This window comes from Herpailurus yagouaroundi, unplaced genomic scaffold (assembly GCF_014898765.1).
Source record: "Herpailurus yagouaroundi ecotype Mexico unplaced genomic scaffold, PumYag 165, whole genome shotgun sequence".
NCBI classification, from domain to species: Eukaryota; Metazoa; Chordata; class Mammalia; order Carnivora; family Felidae; genus Herpailurus; species Herpailurus yagouaroundi.
Genome location: NW_024412406.1, coordinates 34521212 through 34537932, shown reverse-complemented (window position 1 = coordinate 34537932; position 16721 = coordinate 34521212).

Below are 16721 nucleotides of genomic sequence, written 5' to 3'. Positions count from 1 at the left end.
GTACCCAAAGCCCTCTAGAGATTCAGTGCAATCTCTATCAAGACTCCAATGTAATTTTTAAGAAATTAGAAACACATATCCTAAAATGCATTTGGAAGCAAAAAATACCCCAAGTAGCCAAAGCAAGAAAGAACAAAACAGGAGGCATCACGCTTCTTGACTTCAAGCTGCATTCTAATACAAAGAAATCAGTTATGTCACTGGCACAAGCACAAACACAAGACAATGGAACGAAAATTGAGAGCCCAAACTAAACCCATGCATTCACAGTCAACTAGTATTTGACAAGGGAGTCAAGAATACACAGTGGAGGGGTGCCTGGGTGGCGCAGTCGGTTAAGCGTCCGACTTCAGCCAGGTCACGATCTCGCTGTCCGTGAGTTCGAGCCCCGCGTCGGGCTCTGGGCTGATGGCTCAGAGCCTGGAGCCTGTTTCTGATTCTGTGTCTCCCTCTCTCTCTGCCCCTCCCCCGTTCATGCTCTGTCTCTCTCTGTCCCAAAAAAATAAATAAACGTTAAAAAAAAAAAAAAAGAATACACAGTGGAGAAGGGTAGTCTCTTGAATAACTGGTGCTGGGAAAAATGGATATTCACATGTATAAGATTAAAGCTTAGCACCTTATGTTACACCACTCCAAGAATTAACTTGAAATGGATTAAAGATGTAAATGAATGATACAAAAACAAAATTCTTCCTCATCATTTCAGCTCTTATTATGCCAAGATGAAGCTGTTGAGGTGGTGAAGGCCCGGATGGAGAGAAGACCCGGAAATAGAAGCTTGTGTGTGTGAAACAGACTTTCTTTAGTAGTCTGGAATTATCCCTCTGATCCTTTAAGACTAGCCATTTCCTTCCCTACATTTTCAGGCACAGCTAGTACCATGCTTGCTGCCAGCAATGAACTGCTTTGTCTCCTCCAACTCCTAGAAGCTCTAGGTGGGACCCAGTGGGAAGGGTGGAGTTTTGTGGCACTGATGCTGCCCTGTTGAAACCAGGTGGAGGGGAAGGAGACAGGTACCATTCTGGCTTCATTGGGGTTCAGGTATGTTAGTGTTGGTGTTGGATTTTTCACCTTTTACCCTAACACATCTCAAAAGTTTAATTTCTGTCCTGCAGGTCAATGTGGTTTCCAGGATATTTCCTCCTTTCCCAGAAGTGCCCTCCATGTCATACCCCATGGGCTACCCTTTATCACTATCCGTGGGCTTAGGGCCACCTCCACCTTCTCCATTCTGGGGTCCTCTGGAACCTTACCTTCCTCCCCCACCATGTAGAAGATGATATAACCAGTATGAGTTGACTTTTAAAACATGTTTTGTCTTTTACTAGTTTTGTGTTTGGAGAAGATCCAGTGATGTCACCACAGGGTTTCAGGTCAGCCTGAGTGAGGACGTTGTAATGTACTTAAAGTTTCTCTGGACATGCATGAAATGAGCAGTCATTTCCACATAGTGAGCTGGTCAACACGTGTGTCTGATAGGGAAGGAAAGAGGCCTTATACATGCTGACAGACATAGCACTCCCTAGGATGTAGCTTGTACAGAGACCATGTGCTGGGCTCTCTGAGGGATGAGACACACCCCTGACCTTATTTCTAGCAAGTTGAGACCTGAACTGCTCACAGCTGCTTGATTAGTTATAAAAACACCTGAACCAGAGCCATGTAGACATTCGTCAAAGGACAGGATCAGATCTCCCTCTTGTCCTCAAGGGTCATCTGAGGCACCTGAAAAACCCTCTGCCTCTGGTACGGGATGTGAGAGTATGAAAGAGTTGAATATAATGAAACATGTTGTGGATGGTTTGTTTTTCTTCCACACAGTCTATGCAGTGATGCCTTATGGGAGTTTTACACCTGAAATTAAGAGATGTTTCTGTTCATTCTTTTGTGTAGAATTTCTATTTCCCTTTTACAATAGGACAAACTAGCTCTGCAACTCATATTGTATTTAAAAACTGCATTACCTGTGAATTAAGATAAACATACCTGAGACCAGTGAATGCGCACAAGTAATGTGTTTCTCTCAGAAAACACATTTCCAGCCCCCCTGCAGGACTTCAGGAGTCTCCATCTCCTCAGAGGTCTCTGTGGCCTTGTGCAGAAGATGTCTCTGTCAGGGAGGGAAGCAGAGTTAGGACAGGCATGGGATGGCAGGTTGAGCTATGGCACTGGGGTGGCCCTGAATCTCTATGTGGTGATTGGCTTTTCTTTCATTCCTTCATGTTCTGTCTTTTCTCAATGTGCAAATAAAAAGTCTGCAGATCTGGTGGAAGAGGACACCAGACAGGTCATGGACACAGATGCCTGCCTCTCTGGAATACGCTCCTTATTAGACTGGCATTACTGCCATCAATCTTCTAGAATAGGATTCCTTGGCTTTCTGCATTTGTAAACATGGGCAGTGATGTGTGGAGACAGTAGTTTCTCCTTGTGATATCTGGTACCTTCAGGCTGTAGGTGGGACCTCTTAGGAGGGTAGAGTTTTCTGGCACTGAGGCTGTGTTCTACTAGAACCCGTGAATGATTAAGGGGCCAGGTGCCGACACCATTGTATTTCAGCTCTTGTGGGCGTTCTGCTTCTGTCTATCATACCAACATACCTGTCACCCCTGTTCTGTAGGTCCCTATGGATGCAAGAGGACCTCCTCTTTTACCAGGTCCACCCTGCAGGCCCTTCTAAAGAGATCCCCTTTATCACTGCCCATGGACTCTAGAAGCCACCACCAGCTCCTTGGTGTCCACAGTGACCTCCACCTCGACTATTTGTAAGATGATCTGAACAGTATGAGTTAACATGTTCAGCATGTTCATCTTCTGTCTTGTTGAGTCTTTGAGAAGATGTAGAGATGGCCTCACAGGCTTTACAATGCAAGGGTGCTGCTGGCTGAGGACACTGTTAAGATTCCTCAAGTTTCTGGGGCGCCTGGGTGGCTCAGTCGGTTAAGTGGCCGACTTCGGCTCTGGTCATGATCTTGTGGTTTGGATCGTGAGTTCAAGCCCAGCATTGGGCTCTGAGCTGACAGCTTGGAGCCTGGAGCCTGTTTCGGATTCTGTGTCTCCCTCTCTCTGACCCTCCCCCATTCATGCTCTGTCTCTCTCTGTCTCAAAAATAAACATTAAAAAAAATTTAAAGATTCCTCAAGTTTCTCAGAACATACATAGGTTGGGCTGTGTCATTTTCCCTTACTGAGCTGGGCTGCAGGTGTCTCTTGTGGAGAAGGAAAGAGTCTTCTTATAGAAAAGCAGGCTCTGTGAGAGATGAGGCACACCCCCCTCAGGGGCTTCAATTGTCCTAACGCGGAGAGAGTTACATGCATTAAATGACATGCAGCTTCTGATCTACAATAGTGGAAGCTCCAGTAATGGGTCCTCAAGTACAAGAAACGGAGACAGGAATCTCATGGGAATGAGTTGGAGGAAGAGCTGAGATGGTGCAGAGGGAAGTGTGTTGGACTCAGTGAGAGGGAGTTGGAGGCCATTCCTGGTAGGGCCCACAACCTAGGCAGGGAGAGTGAGTGCAACGTGAGGTCCACACAGAGCTGCTGTGTGGGTTCAAGGACAGTTCATACAGGTATCAACTCTGAAATGTCATTGTGGCCAAAGTGTACCTATTTCATTATCTAAATAAAGACTGTTGTTTCCCTTGGTTTTCTGAAGGTTTTGGATCTGTGTGAAAGAATGGCCTGGAGAATTGTAGTTTAACTTGGTTCTTATGGGAAGCTTGTCGGCCTAAGTTTGTGTATGTCCGTGAGACCAAATGTGATGAAAGGTGTAGATCAGCTGTGTGGCTTCCTTGGCCTTCAGCAGCCTGAGTCAGACTCTTAGCAGGGAATTCAGGGTTGACCAGGAAACTCCCCTGCTGGACTCCTGTCACTGCAACCCTGAACCTGCTTTCACCACCCTCCCTGAAGGTTTGCATCTCTGAAACTTTGCTCACAATTTTCTGAGGCTTTGTTTGTGTTCCTGTTGTCTCAGGCCTAATGCCAACTCTCAGTGGGGAGAGCCTCAACTCAGAGCATCAGCTTTGTGATCTGAAAAGCAGGGATAATGTTGACCTCTGAGGTCAGTGAGATGAAGAGGTGGTTAAGCACACAAGTAATTTGTAAAATATATGGGATGAGTGGGCACTCACCCTTCTCAGTGTGGAAATGAATGTATCCACACACAGATCATCAACACATGTTCATTCAATTTCATGAAACTAAGGGTATAATACCTGAGGCTGAGAGATTGGCAATTCCTGTTTCACAAGATACAACAAAGGCCCCTTTGTGTTTTCTATTAAAATTCAGGTCCTACTTTACAAAGAAGGAAAAGATAAGTATGAGAATAAGGACGTTTAGGGATCTGAAGATAATCCTCTTCCTTTACAGTTACACACACAAATGCAGCCACACAAATATGTGCTCATCCAAGGCCACAGATGTAGAGGAAAAACGCCTAGAGGTGAACAGAAGATCCCTTTGCAATAACTCAAAATCACGTTGACATAGAGGACAATCATTTTGAAATTTGAAGAGGACACTGAACCATTACAAAGGAGTTGTGGTTGAGACAGATTTCAGAAGATTGTGGTGTAGGAGGATGCTGGGCTCACGGCATCCTGCTGACCACTTAGATCCCACCTACACCTGCCTAAATAGTGCAGAAAACCACCAGAAGACTAGCATAATGGACTCTCCAGAGCCAAGTATAGACGAGAGGCCCATGGAAGAGGGTAGGAAGGGTGGAGAGGCGGTGCGCACTACACGGACTGGCGGGAGTTGGCAGGGGTGGTAGAGGAGCGGCCCACCAGCAAGGCAGAGCCCCTAAGTCTGGCTAGCAAAAGTGGAGGGGCCAGAAGCAGCGTGTTCTGACAACCAGTGGGACTTAACATCTGGAATGTCACAAGTCAATGTCTCTGCTCCGAGAGTGGGAGGGCTAGAGGACAATAGGAGGGAGAGTTGTTGAGCCCTGGAGGACAGAGCTCAGCTTGGCAGGGAACAAAGGCACTCACCAGAGCCATCACCCTCACCCTTCCCCCAGCCAAAATCACAAAGGGAACTAGTCCTGGCATGGAACTTGCTTGCACCTTGCAAACACCCAACACTGTGCTTCTGTGGATCCATCCCTCCGATGGGTCTGCCTCCCTCCTGGTGCCTCAGGGCCCCTCCTGAGGCAGACCACTGAAGGCAAAGCTAGCTGAGTCTGTTCCTCCCGCCCTTGTGCACCTTGCGGATCCACCCTGCCTAATAAGCCAGATCCCATTGAAGCAGCACCACAAGCCTGGCAGTGTGAAAGAAGCCCAGACAGGGGCCACACCACTCCACAGTGAGTCCTGCCCCTGGGAGAGGGGAAGATAAGGTACACACCAGTCTGAATGTGGCCCCAGCGGTGGGCTGGGGGTAGGCATCAGGTCTGACTGCAGCCCTGTCCACCAATGCAAGTTACTCCAGACAACACAGAGGAAGAGCCCTGCAGTTCTGTGCCACTCCAGGGACTATCCAAAATGATGAAACAGAAGAATTCTTCTCAAAAGAAACTCCAGGAAGTAGTAACAGCTAACAAACCTATCAACAATGATTTAAGCAATGTAACAGAAATTGAATTTAAAATAATAGTCATAAAATCAATCGCTGGGCTTGAAAAAAGTATACAGGACAGCAGAGAATCTATTGTTACAGAGATCAAGGGACCAAGAAACAGTCAGGAAGAGCAAAAAAAAGCTATAAATGAGCTGCAAAATAAAATAGAGGCAAGCACACCTCGGACTGAAGAGGCACAGGAGAGAATAGGTGAATTAGAAGATAAAATTAGGGAAAAAGAGGAAGCTGAGAAAAAGAGAGATAAAAAATTCCAGGAGTATGAGGGCGAGAATTAGAGAAATAAGTGACACAATTAAAGGTAATAACACAGGCATAATTGGGATTCCAGAAGTGGAAGAGAGAGGGAAAGGTACTGAAAGTGTACTTGAAGAAATCATAGCTGAGAACTTCCCTGATCTGGGGAAGGAAAAGGCATTGAAATCCAAGAGGCACAGATAACTCCTTTCAGACGTAACTTGCATAAATCTTCTGCACAACATATCATAGTGAAACTGGCAAAATACAAGGATAAAGAGAAAATTCTGAAAGCAGCTAGGGATAAACGTGCTCTAACATATAAAGGGAGACCGATAAGACTTATGACAGATCTCTCTACTGAAACTTGGAAGGCCAGAAAGGAATGGCAGGAAATCTTCAATGTGATAAACAGAAAAAATATGCAGCTGAGAATCCTTTACCCAGCAAGTCTGTCATTCAGAATAGGAGGAGAGATAAAGGTCTTCCCAAACAAACAAAAACTGAAGGGATTCATCACCACTAAACCAGCCCTACAAGAGATTCTAAAGGGGGATCCTGTGAGCCAAGATACCAGAGACATCACTACATACATGAAACCTACAGACATCACAATGACTCTAAACCCATATTTTTCTATAATAGCACTGAATGTAAGTGGACTAAATGCTCCAACCAAAAGACATACGGTATCAGAATGTTTAAAAAACCAAGACCCATACATTTGCTGTCTACAAGAGACTCATTCTGGACCTGAGGACACCTTCCGATTGAAAGTGAGGGGATGGAGAACTATCTATCATGCTACTGGATGTCAAAAGAAAGCTGGAGTAGCCATACTTCTATCAGACAAACTAGACTTTAAATTAAAGGCTGGATGCTCGGGAGGAAGATGGCGGCGTAGGAGGACGCTGGGCTCACCGCGCGTCCTGCTGATCACTTAGATTCCACCTACACCTGCCTAAATAACCCAGAAAACCACCAGAGGATTAGCAGAACGGAGTCGCCGGAGCAAGCGCAGACGAGAGGCCCACGGAAGAGGGTAGGAAGGGCGGCGAGGCGGTGCGCGCTCCACGGACTGGCGGGAGGGAGCCGGGGCGGAGGGGTGGCTCGCCAGCCAAGCAGAGCCCCCGAGTCTGGCTTGCAAAAAGCGGAGGGGCCTGACGGACTGTGTTCCGACAGCAAGCGTGACTTAGCGGCTGGGAGGTCGTAAGTTAACAGCTCTGCTCAGAAAGCGGGAAGGCTGGAGGACAAAGGGAAGGAAAGCTGCTGAGCCCCCGGACGACAGAGCTCAGTTTGGTGGGGAACAAAGGCGCTCGCCAGCGCCATCTTCCCCGCCCATCCCCCAGCCAAAATCCCAAAGAGAACCAGTTCCTGCCAGGGAACTTGCTCGCTCCGCGCAAACACCCAACTCTGCGCTTCTGCGGAGCCAAACCTCCGGCAGCGGATCTGACTCCCTGCTGCTGCCACAGGGCCCCTCCTGAAGTGGATCACCTAAGGAGAAGCAAGCTAAGCCTGCCCCTCCTGCCCCTGTGCACCTTGCCTACCCACCCCAGCTAAGACGCCAGATCCCCAGCATCACAAGCCTGGCAGTGTGCAAGTAGCCCAGACAGGCCACCCCACCCCACAGTGAATCCCGCCCCTAGGAGAGGGGAAGAGAAGGCACGCACCAGTCTGACTGTGGCCCCAGCGGCAGGCTGGGGGCAGACATCAGGTCTGACTGCGGCTCCGCCCACCAACTCCAGTTATACACCACAGCACAGGGGAAGTGCCCTGCAGGTCCTCACCACTCCAGGGACTATCCAAAATGACCAAGCGGAAGAATTCCCCTCAGAAGAATCTCCAGGAAATAACAACAGCTAATGAGCTGATCAAAAAGGATTTAAATAATATAACAGAAAGTGAATTTAGAATAATAGTCATAAAATTAATCGCTGGGCTTGAAAACAGTATAGCTGACAGCAGAGAATCTCTTGCTACAGAGATCAAGGGACTAAGGAACAGTCACGAGGAGCTGAAAAACGCTTTAAATGAAATGCATAACAAAATGGAAACCACCACAGCTCGGATTGAAGAGGCAGAGGAGAGAATAGGTGAACTAGAAGATAAAGTTATGGAAAAAGAGGAAGCTGAGAAAAAGAGAGATAAAAAAATCCAGGATGTTGAGGGGAAAATTAGAGAACTAAGTGATACACTAAAAAGAAATAATATACGCATCATTGGTTTCCCAGAGGAGGAAGAGAGAGGGAAAGGTGCTGAAGGGGTACTTGAAGAAATAATAGCTGAGAACTTCCCTGAAGTGGGGAAGGAAAAAGGCATTGAAATCCAAGAGGCACAGAGAACTCCCTTCAGACGTAACTTGAATCGATCTTCTGCACGACATATCATAGTGAAACTGGCAAAATACAAGGATAAAGAGAAAATTCTGAAAGAAGCAAGGGGTAAACGAGCCCTCACATATAAAGGGAGACCTATAAGACTCGTGACTGATCTCTCTTTTGAAACTTGGCAGGCCAGAAAGAATTGGCACGAGATTTTCAGTGTGCTAGACAGAAAAAATATGCAGCCGAGAATCCTTTATCCAGCAAGTCTGTCATTTAGAATAGAAGGAGAGATAAAGGTCTTCCCAAACAAACAAAAACTGAAGGAATTTGTCACCACTAAACCAGCCCTACAAGAGATCCTAAGGGGGACCCTGTGAGACAAAGTACCAGAGACATCACTACAAGCATAAAACATACAGACATCACAATGACTCTAAACCCATATCTTTCTATAATAACACTGAATGTAAATGGATTAAATGCGCCAACCAAAAGACATAGGGTATCAGAATGGATAAAAAAACAAGACCCATCTATTTGCTGTCTACAAGAGACTCATTTTAGACCTGAGGACACCTTTAGATTGAGAGTGAGGGGATGGAGAACTATTTATCATGCTACTGGAAGCCAAAAGAAAGCTGGAGTAGCCATACTTATATCAGACAAACTAGACTTTAAATTAAAGGCTGTAACAAGAGATGAAGAAGGACATTATATAATAGTGACAGGGTCTATCCATCAGGAAGAGCTAACAATTATAAATGTCTAGGCGCCGAATACCGGAGCGCCCAAATATATAAAACAATTACTCATAAACACAAGCAACCTTATTGATAAGAATGTGGTAATTGCAGGGGACTTTAACACCCCACTTACAGAAATGGATAGATCATCTAGACACACGGTCAATAAAGAAACAAGGGCCCTGAATGAGACATTGGATCAGATGGACTTGACAGATATATTTAGAACTCTGCATCCCAAAGCAACAGAATATACTTTCTTCTCGAGTGCACATGGAACATTCTCCAAGATAGATCATATACTGGGTCACAAAACAGCCCTTCATAAGTTTACAAGAATTGAAATCATACCATGCATACTTTCAGACCACAATGCTATGAAGCTTGAAATCAACCACAGAAAAAAGTCTGGAAAACCTCCAAAAGCATGGAGGTTAAAGAACACCCTACTAACGAATGAGTGGGTCAACCAGGCAATTCGAGAAGAAATTAAAAAATATATGGAAACAAACGAAAATGAAAATACAACAATCCAAACGCTTTGGGACGCAGCGAAGGCAGTCCTGAGAGGAAAATACATTGCAATCCAGGCCTATCTCAAGAAACAAGAAAAATCCCAAATACAAAATCTAACAGCACACCTAAAGGAAATAGAAGCAGAACAGCAAAGGCAGCCTAAACCCAGCAGAAGAAGAGAAATAATAAAGATCAGAGCAGAAATAAACAATATAGAATCTAAAAAAACTGTAGAGCAGATCAACGAAACCAAGAGTTGGTTTTTTGAAAAAATAAACAAAATTGACAAACCTCTAGCCAGGCTTCTCAAAAAGAAACGGGAGATGACCCAAATAGATAAAATCATGAATGAAAATGGAATGATTACAACCAATCCCTCAGAGATACAAACAATTATCAGGGAATACTATGAAAAATTATATGCCAACAAATTGGACAACCTGGAAGAAATGGACAAATTCCTGAACACCCACACTCTTCCAAAACTCAATCAGGAGGAAATAGAAAGCTTGAACAGACCCATCACCAGCGAAGAAATTGAATCGGTTATCAAAAATCTCCCAACAAATAAGAGTCCAGGACCAGATGGCTTCCCAGGGGAGTTCTACCAGACGTTTAAAGCAGAGATAATACCTATCCTTCTCAAGCTATTCCAAGAAATAGTAAGGGAAGGAAAACTTCCAGACTCATTCTATGAAGCCAGTATTACTTTGATTCCTAAACCAGACAGAGACCCAGTAAAAAAAGAGAACTACAGGCCAATATCCCTGATGAATATGGATGCAAAAATTCTCAATAAGATACTAGCAAATCGAATTCAACGGCATATAAAAAGAATTGTTCACCATGATCAAGTGGGATTCATTCCTGGGATGCAGGGCTGGTTCAACATTCGCAAATCAATCAACGTGATACATCACATTAACAAAAAAAAAGAGAAAAACCATATGATCCTGTCAATCGATGCAGAAAAGGCCTTTGACAAAATCCAGCACCCTTTCTTAATAAAAACCCTTGAGAAAGTCGGGATAGAAGGAACATACTTAAAGATCATAAAAGCCATTTATGAAAAGCCCACAGCTAACATCATCCTCAATGGGGAAAAACTGAGAGCTTTTTCCCTGAGATCAGGAACACGACAGGGATGCCCACTCTCACCGCTGTTGTTTAACATAGTGCTGGAAGTTCTAGCATCAGCAATCAGACAACAAAAGGAAATCAAAGGCATCCAAATTGGCAAAGATGAAGTCAAGCTTTCGCTTTTTGCAGATGACATGATATTATACATGGAAAATCTGATAGACTCCACCAAAAGTCTGCTAGAACTGATACATGAATTCAGCAAAGTTGCAGGATACAAAATCAATGTACAGAAATCAGTTGCATTCTTATACACTAACAATGAAGTAACAGAAAGACAAATAAGGAAACTGATCCCATTCACAATTGCACCAAGAAGCATAAAATACCTAGGAATAAATCTAACCAAAGATGTAACGGATCTGTATGCTGAAAACTATAGAAAGCTTATGAAGGTAATTGAAGAAGATTTGAAGAAATGGAAAGACATTCCCTGCTCATGGATTGGAAGAATAAATATTGTCAAAATGTCAATACTACCCAAAGCTATCTACACATTCAATGCAATCCCAATCAAAATTGCACCAGCATTCTTCTCAAAACTAGAACAAGCAATCCTAAAATTCATATGGAAACACAAAAGGCCCCGAATAGCCAAAGTAATTTTGAAGAAGAAGACCAAAGCAGGAGGCATCACAATCCCAGACTTTAGCCTCTACTACAAAGCTGTCATCATCAAGACAGCATGGTATTGGCACAAAAACAGACACATAGACCAATGGAATAGAATAGAAACCCCAGAACTAGACCCACAAACGTATGGCCAACTCATCTTTGACAAAGCAGGAAAGAACATCCAATGGAAAAAAGACAGTCTCTTTAACAAATGGTGCTGGGAGAACTGGACAGCAACATGCAGAAGGTTGAAACTAGACCAGTTTCTCACACCATTCACAAAAATAAACTCAAAATCGATAAATGACCTGAATGTGAGACAGGAAACCATCAAAACGCTAGAGGAGAAAGCCAGAAAAAAACCTCTTTGACCTCAGCTGCAGCAATTTATTATTTGACACATCTCCAAAGGCAAGGGAATTAAAAGCAAAAGTGAACCATTGGGACCTCATCAAGATAAAAAGCTTCTGCACTGCAAAGGAAACAATCAACAAAACTAAAAGGCAACCAATGGAATGGGAAAAGATATTAGCAAATGACATATCGGACAAAGGGCTAGTATCCAGAATCTGTAAAGAACTCACCAAACTCCATACCTGAAAAACAAATAATCCAGTGAGGAAACGGGGAGAAGACATGACTAGACACTTCTCTAAAGAAGACATCCAGGGGCGCCTGGGTGGCACAGTCGGTTAAGCGTCCGACTTCAACCAGGTCACGATCTCGCGGTCCAGGAGTTCGAGCCCCACGTCAGGCTCTGGGCTGATGGCTCAGAGCCTGGAGCCTGTTTCCGATTCTGTGTCTCCCTCTCTCTCTGCCCCTCCCCTGTTCATGCTCTGTCTCTCTCTGTCCCAAAAATAAATAAACGTTGAAAAAAAAAAAAAAAAAAAAAGAAGACATCCAGATGGCCAACAGGCACAAGAAAAGATGCTCAACGTCACTCCTCATCAGGGAAATATAAATCAAAACTACACTGAGATATCACCTCACGCCAGTCAGAATGGCTAAAACGAACCAATCAGGAGACCATAGATGCTGGAGAGGGTGTGGAGAAACGGGAACCCTCTTGCACTGTTGGTGGGAATGCAAATTGGTGCAGCCCCTCTGGAAAACAATGTGGATGGTCCTCAAAAAATTAAAAATAGATTTACCCTATGACCCAGCAGTAGCACTGCTAGGAATTTACCCAACGTATACAGGATAGCTGATGCATGGGGGCACTTGTACCCCAGTGTTTATAGCAGCACTTTCAACCATAGCCAAATTATGGAGAGAGCCTAAATGTCCATCAACTGATGAATGGATAAAGAAATTGTGGTTTACATACACAATGAAATGCTACTTGGCAATGAGAAAGAATGAAACATGGCCTTTTGTAGCATCATGGATGGAACCGGAGAGTGTTAAGTGAAATAAGTCAGGCAGAGAAAGACAGATACCATATGTTTTCACTCATATGTGGATCCTGAGAAACTTAACAGAAGACCATGGGGGAGGGGAAGGGAAAAAAAAAGTTAGAGAGGGAGGGAGGCAAACCATAAGAGACTCTTAAAAACTGAGAATAAACTGAGGGTTGATGGGGGGTGGGAGGGAGGGGAAAGTGGATGATTTGCATTGAGGAGGGCATCTGTTGGGATGAGCACTGGGTGTTGTATGGAAACCAATTTGACAATAAATTTCATATTAAAAAATAAATAAAATAAAGCTAAATATTGGGATCAGGGTCAGTTTCAGGGTCAGAGTTCAGTAGATGAGTCAAGCTCAGGTATAAATCAGTGTCAGGATGAGGGTAGGTTTACTTGAGAGTTGAGTAATGATTAGGATTAGTGTTAAGAATAGCCAAATTATGGAAAGAGCCTAAATGTCCATCCACTGATGAATGGATAAAGAAGATGTGGTTTATAAATACAATGGAATACTACTTAGCAGTGAGAAAGAATGAAATCATGACATTTGCAGCAATGTGGATGGAACTGGAAGGTATTATGCTAAGTGAAATAAGTCAGTCAGAGAAAGACAAATACCATATGATTTCACTCATATATAGAATTTAAGAAACAAAGCAGATGAACATATGGGAAGTAAAATTAGCAAAATTGCAGTATTAAGTCCTATTTATGAATAAGTATTTTAAAGATAAATGGATTAAATTCTCCAATCAAGACATACAGAACAACTGAGTGAATTAAAAACAAAAAAGACCCAATGATACATTGCTTACTACTTTAGCCTTAAACAGTGATAGGCTGAGAATGAAACGATGGAAAAATATATTTTAGGCAAATGGCAGCAAAAAAAAAAAAAAAAAGCAGAGGTTGCTACACTTATATCAGACAAAATAGACTTTAAACTGAAAATTATAAAAAGAGAAAAAGAAGATCATTATATAATGAAAAAGAGGGTCAATCTATCAAGAAGATATAACAATTGTAAATATTTATGCACCCAATATTGAAGCACCCAAATATATAAGGTAAAAACTAATAAAACAAAAAGGAGAAATAAATAGCAATACAATAAGAGTTGGCAACTTAATATCCCACTGTCAACAAGGGATAGAGCATCCAGACAGAGAATCAACAAAGGAACAGTTAATTTGAACAACATAGATCAATGGACCTAACAGATATATACAGATATTCTATCAAGTGCACATGGAGCATTTTCTAGGATAGATCACAGGTTATCCCACAAAAACATTCTAGCAAATTTAAGAATATTTTCCCTGACCACAATGATATGAAGTAGAAATCAGTAACAGGGGGAAAACTGGAATACTCACAAATACACTGAAAAAAAAAAACAACACTATTAAAACAAACAAACAAAAAAACACCCCCACCATTATGACAACCATTGAATCAACGAAAAAGAGGAGATTAAAAGTATCTTTACACAAATCAAAATGGAAATAGAACATTAAACTTTATAGCACAGCAAAAACAGTTCTAGGAGGCAATTTCACAACAATAAATGCCTACATTAAGAAATGAGAGAAATTGCCTACATTAAGAAATGCCTGGCTGGCTCAGTCAGAAAAGCATGTGACTCTTGATCTTGGGGTTGTGAATTCAAGTACCACATGGGGTGTAGAGATTACTTAAATAAAAAAAAAAACTTAAAAAAATAAAGCCTTTAAAAATGAGAAAATCTCAAATAAGTAACCTAATTCTGTGACCCAAGGAAGTAGAAAAAGAAAAAACTGAGCACTAAGTTAGTAGAAAGAAATAATAAAGGCTAAAATGGAAATAAAGGAAATAAAGAACACACAGATATGTACAAACACACATATAAACAGAAAAGATAAACAAAACCAAGAGTTGATCCTTTGAAAAGATATATAGAATTCACAAAACTTTAGCTAAAATTGACAAAAGAGAGAGGAACCAAATTAACAAAATTATAATGAAAGAAGAGATATTACAACAGATCATACCAAAATGTAAGGATCATAAAATGCTACTCTGAACCATTATGTGCCAATGCACTGTACAGCCTAGAAGAAAGAGAAAAATTCTTAGAACATACAACCTGCAAGATTACCAACTTTGGTAAAACCTACCAAGAAATAGGAAATTGAAACAGACCAATTACTAGTAAGGAGATTGAATCAGCAATTAAAAATCTCTCAATGAGGGGCGCCTGGGTGGCGCAGTCGGTTAAGCGTCCGACTTCGGCCAGGTCACGATCTCGCGGTCCGTGAGTTCGAGCCCCGCGTCAGGCTCTGGGCTGATGGCTCAGAGCCTGGAGCCTGTTTCTGATTCTGTGTCTCCCTCTCTCTCTGCCCCTCCCCCGTTCATGCTCTGTCTCTCTCTGTCCCAAAAATAAATAAACGTTGAAAAAAAAATTAAAAAAAAAAATCTCTCAATGAAGAAAAGCATGGCTTCCCTGGTGAATTTTACCAAACATTTAAAGAATTAGCAGCAATCATTCTCAAATTCTTCCAAAAACTAGAAGAGGAGGGAACGCTCCCAAACTCATTTAATGAGGTCAGCATTACCCTCATACCAAAGCCAGAAAAGAACACTCTAAGAAAACTATCAGAAAATATCTCTGATAAATATACATGCAAAATTTCTTAGTAAAATACTAGCAATCTGAATTCAGCAGCACATTAAATGGATTACTCACTTTCATCAAGTGGGATTTATCTCTGGGATGCAAGAATGACCCAACATATGCAAATTAATAAATATGATATATCACATTAATAGAATGAAAGAAAAAAATCATATAATCACTTTAATAGATGTAAGAAAAGTATTTGATAAAATGCAACATCCATTCATGATAAGGGTACCTGGATGACTTTGTTGGTTAAGCATCTAATTTTTTTTTAATGTATATTTATTTTTGAGAGAGAGAGACAGAGAGTGAGTTGGGGAGGAATAGAGAGAGGGGGAGACATGGAATCCAAAGCAGGCTCCAGGCTCCAAGCTGTCAGCACAGAGCCTGACGTGGGACTCGAACTCATGAACCATGAGATCATGACCTGAGCTGAAGTTGGACACCCAACCAACTGAACCACCCAGGCACCCCAAGCATCCAATTCTTGATCTCAGCTCAGGTCTTGTACTCAGGGTCATGAGTTCAAGCCCTGTGCTGGGCGTTAACCCTACTAAAAAACAAAAAAACACCCAACTCCTTTCATGATAAAAAAAACAAAACAAAAAACTTTTCAAAAATTAGTTATAAAAGGAATGGACCTCAACATACCGAGGCTATAATACAACAAACCCACAGCTAACATCATACTCAATGGTGAAAGGCTAAAAGCTTTTCCTTATTCAACATACTACTGGATGTACTAGCCAGAGCAATCAGGCAAGAAAAATAAATAAAAGGCATCAGAATTGGAAAGGAAGAAATAAAATTGCCTCTATTTGCAGATGACATGATTTTATATGTAGAAAATCCTAAAGATGCTACCAAAAACTGTCATATCTAATCAATATATTCAGTAAAGTCACAGGATACAAAATATAGCATACAAAAATCAGTAGCATTTCCATACACTAACAACAAATTATATGAAAAAGAAATAGATAAAAATTATCTCAATTATAATAGTAAGAACAATCCTATTTATAATACAGAAACAACAAAATACCTAGGAATGAATTTAATTAAGGATGTGAGGGGCGCCTGGGTGGCGCAGTCGGTTAAGCGTCCGACTTCAGCCAGGTCACGATCTCGCAGTCCGTGAGTTCGAGCCCCGCGTCGGGCTCTGGGCTGATGGCTCAGAGCCTGGAGCCTGTTTCCGATTCTGTGTCTCCCTCTCTCTCTGCCCCTCCCCCGTTCATGCTCTGTCTCTCTCTGTCCCAAAAATAAATAAACGTTGAAAAAAAAATTAAAAAAAAAAAGGATGTGAGAGAATACATGACACTAAGGAATACAAGATATCAATGAAAGACACTTTGAAGAAGACACAAATAAATGGAAAGGTATCCCCTGTTCATGGATTATAAGAATCCACGCACATAAAAGAATGAACTAGATCCCTATTGTACAATACTTACAAAAATAACTCAGAATAAATGAACAATTTAGATGCAAGACTGTAA